The 4,464-nt window shown below is 40.7% G+C and overlaps 1 pseudogene; it reads left to right on the top strand.

Moving 5' to 3' along the window:
• The first annotated feature begins 1,519 nt into the window (after window positions 1-1,519).
• On the top strand, window positions 1,520-2,158 carry LOC148011960 (uncharacterized; annotated as a pseudogene).
• Window positions 2,159-4,464: the final 2,306 nt, after the last annotated feature.

Genomic DNA, 4,464 nt, shown 5'->3' with positions numbered 1-4,464 from the left:
GTCTTCTTTGCTGCACTTGGATTTTCTTCATCCCTCTTACGCTTCTCCTCAACAAGTACATCTGCACCATGAGACTTAGCCAAATAAGCATAAATAGAGTACCTGTCAACAGGCGAGTCCCAACCTGTCTCTGATATGATGCTAGAGCCTGCACTAGTCAAAACAGTTTGCTGAATTTTCCCCTTGTTTGCAGTCTCCATAGCATAAGTCCATAGCGCTGACTGAGTCTCTGATCCCTTCTCAATCTGGACTCCATATGCAGAAGTATCACCTCTAGCTGTCACATAAGAAGTACGCGCAGCCATGTCATCCACTAACTTCTTCATTCCACCTTTACCAAAGTTGGTAGCAAGTGGAGCTCCTGCCTCAGTCAACCAAATCTTACCATCTTGCCCCCAATATACCAAATTCTTCCTCCTTGCATCCTGAAAAGATTCACAATCCCTGCAATGCTGATGGTCCGTACTATCGCACCAAATACATCTCCGATCTCTCCTAGGTGCACTAGGAGCACTCCTAGGTGCAGTAGGAGCACTAGAAGAAGTAGTAGGCGCAGTCGAAGCAAACTGCTCCTTCAACTTTCCCACCAACTCCGCTTTGACTGACTCCAGTGTCAAATCTGTTATGCCTTTGATTATGTCATCAAGAGAGGTAGGCACCGATGGAGCGGATGGTTTTGGAGCAGAAGGTGTAGGCATCGGTCGTGGAACAGGAGGAATAGGTGGAGTGGAAACAGTAGGCACTAGCATAGGCCAAGAAACTGGCTGAGGAGGAGAAGAAATAACAGGGATAGAAGTAGGCATAGGAGCTGATAATGGTGTAGGTGTCATGAAACCATTCTGTAAGCGAGTCTTCCATATCCTCCTCTTGGTCAAAGTCGAGACTACATCCTGAGCATCCTGCCAATCAGTTTTAAGACCCATAGGCTTCGTGCGATCCTCAAGAAGCTCACCCAATTATTCTTGAAGAGCAGGATCTGCAGCTTGCAAGAAAAGCTCAACTTTTTCAATATCCAATGCTCTTTGTTCAATGGCATCAAGCTGACTATACCTCTCTTCGAATTCTCGAATCAACTCCGAAGCAGCTAGACCTTTGTTTGGCATGTAGACCCACTCTCGGAATGACCGCCGAGTAGCCATACCAAAGTCCTCAAGGAAGTATTCTTCTTTCAGGGCCTTCTTAAAATCTTACCAATGTGTATTTTGAATAAAAAGATCAGTCACTTTTGTCCTCAAAGCGGGTGTGACAAGACGAAGGAAGTACTTACTCATAAGTCCAGCTGGAACTTCAAAAAACCCCATCTTGATCTCATATGTCTTCAAATATGCTGAAACATTACGCCCGTCAAATAGCTTCTTCTCATTCTCAACTGCTTCAATAGCCTTAGTCTCACTGTTTGCATTCTCCTGCTCCGAATAGAGTTACCTTTGCTGAGACAACTGCTGTTGATGCAATATCTAGTAACCTACTTGACATGGTGCACTGGTATTTTTCTCCACCTTGATGCAGAGTTTAAGATATGGATTTGAAGCACAATTTTGCCTTTGTTAACTTTAGTAGTGCTAGAGATGCAGATGATGCCCGCCACTATTTGAACGGGCAAACAATTGATGGCAGTCGAATTGTGGTGGAGTTTGCTAGACGGGGGCCAAAGGGTGCAGGTGGTTCCCAAGAATATTTGGGCAGAGGTCCACCTCTAGGAACAGGTCCATGCTACAACTGTGGGAATGATGGACACTAGGCACGAGATTGTAAAGCTGGAGCTGACTGGAAGAACAAATGCTATTGCTATGGAGAACGAGGCCATATAGAGAGAAACTGCCGAAGTAGCCTAAGGCACCATAGAAGTCGATCAAGGTCACGCTCAAGATCTCCATCAGCTGCACGAAGAAGAACTCGGAGCCGAAGCTCCAACCGAGGCCGCAGCTGCAGTCGATCGCCCAGAAGAGAAGCTGCCACTATAGTAGCGGATCGTCGGCCTCAAAGCATGAGTCGGAGTCAAAGTTGATCACGGTCTCCTCCTGAGAAAGAAGTAAGAAGCCAAACTCTGAGCCCTGCGTGTAATGGACAGAGCCCTCTTGGCAGCCCTCGGCAGGATGCTAGCCGCAGTGTCAGTAGAAGCCCTCCCAATGGTCGGAGGCAAGTGGCAACATTTTGATCAGTGATGATGATTGGACGGCTGCCATTGGATGTTCGCAGGATGACAACGTTTTGGAAGCACCGATGAGCAAGATGACGACATTAATCAATATGATGATTTGGTGCTATGACGTGGTTGAGGAGGGGTGGTAAAAAAGTTTATTACGAAAACTTTAAATCAAGAAAAGAAACGACGCCTTTAAAAAAACATAAAGCATAATGTTTTTTAAAGCTAAAAAGCCTTAGGCTTTTTTTGACAATGAAAAAGCACAACGTGAAGATGTAGGAGGGAAAATTATATAAGGGTGATCATAATGAGAGCCTTCCGGCCATGAAATCAAGGGAGAGAGGCTAGAGGTTGAGCTTGAATCCCTCGTCTCCTTGAAGATCTCACTTCGAATTCAAGAGATAAGGCTTGAGGTTGAACTTAGTGTCCCTTGCCTACATTGAAATTTCTGCCACGAGTCGTTTATGAAGTTTGGTTTGAGTTGAGCTTTAAGCTTCTGGCCTATTTTGAAGATTGTCATCAAGATCTGCGGAGTGGCTTTTGAGTTGAGCTATAAGCTCCTTGCCCTCTTCGAAATTCTCATCATCAATTCTACGAGAATGGCTTGAGTTTAAGCTTGATGCTCCTTGCCTTCTTTGAATTTCTTCCCATAAAATCTGACATCCCACCTTCTTCTCTTCTCTCTCAAATTGAGAATACATTCTTGTCTTTCTCATAACTCTTTTGATCTAATCCTAACGTCTTATGAACCTGAAACTTGCCTATATTTTAAATCAAGAATTTGTTTTTCTCATTCAAAATTCTTCTGGATACGTTTTATTTCATTGAATTCTTCCATCGCAAAGCATCCCTGCGGTGAGTGACTTCACGAACCCCCACGCAAATTTCCGTGCGACATCATGAAAAATGATGTAGTAATAAGTAAGATCGAAATTCAGTCTTTCTCTCTCTCTCTCTCTCTCTCTCTCTCTCTCTCCCCTCTTTGTTCCTTGTTCATATGGCTGTTTATGAGAGAGAGAGAGAGAGAGAAGGAGGCTGATTTGATGAATCGGTCATGGACAATGGTTCGAAAGCATGATGGAAAGAAAATTGGGTGATTTGGATGCATCAAGGGCTAGAAAATTGCATCAGCGGCTCCATTTCCTCGAAATACGAGACGTACATATGTGAATTTTCAATTAAAAAATCTTTATTTAATTTTTATGATGAATTGTTAGTGCATTTTTATGATGATAAAACCATAAAACTTGAAACACGAGATTTAATGGAAAATGGGATTGTTCTTGGGTTTTAGAAAATAATGATGCATGCATTGCATGAAAATGGATATGCTAATGGACCAAACTTTACATAAGTCATATAAATCAGAAAAACAAAAAAAATCAATGATTTATGTTGAAATAAATATAAAAAATTGTGAAAAATAGTCAAAAAAATAAAAAATAAAAAATAAATTTTATGCATAAAAAATCATAAAAAATAAGGAGAATATTTGTGAATATATAATCCAGGTGAAGCATGAGGTTCTATCTTATTTTGATTTTATTTATATGTTAAAGTGCATGTTTTAGGGCTTATTTCTATGGAAAATTATCATAAAATCTCCCTACATTTGTGCAAGCAATCTAAATATAAACGATAGGGGGTGTGGGGCTGAATTGGAAAGATATTTGATTAAATTGCTGATTTCTTTGCATATCTTAGCATATAGGCTGTGGTTTATATGAGTTTTAAGGGGTTCAGTAGCACGAGTGAGCCTGATGTTGTTTTTTAGCAACACCACATGATGTTACTAGAAAGAAATCATGAAGAGATTCTCAGTCAAAGCATAAATCCAAAATTATTTTGGTCAAGACACTTACTCTAGTCATTTTGCATAGCTTTTAAGATGACTACTTGTCAAAACCCCATTTTATTTAGTGTATGGCACCGATTCCCTTATGTTTATAGACTTCTTGATCTCTAGTCTATGCATTGTTATTCAAGAATATTGGGAGGGTACTAAAGCATAGCAAAATTGCTTGCTTAATTTGGAACGATTAATTGAAACACAACTCTAGCTACTAATGTCCTACTTGCATGGAAGGCTAGACAAAAAGCTTGGTTTGATAAGCATGTCAAACAATGCTCTTTCAATAAGGGAACCTTGTCCTATTTTATTCAATCAAAGGACACAAGTAAAAATACAAATTAAAAGGCCTTGTACCTTTTTCGTGTTCGTATGATCAATTGAATTAGGAATGTAGAGTTAGAAACTTTAAATTGCTACCCCCATTGGCCACTTCAATGGCAGTAGATTTAGAAATATTCCTTACCTA

Source organism: Lygodium microphyllum, chromosome 28, assembly GCF_053477565.2.
Source record: "Lygodium microphyllum isolate KBCC chromosome 28, Lygodium_microphyllum_v1.1.10, whole genome shotgun sequence".
Classification (NCBI taxonomy): Eukaryota; Viridiplantae; Streptophyta; class Polypodiopsida; order Schizaeales; family Lygodiaceae; genus Lygodium; species Lygodium microphyllum.
The sequence above is the reverse complement of the archived record's forward strand: the minus strand, read 5'-3'. Positions and strand labels throughout refer to the sequence as shown.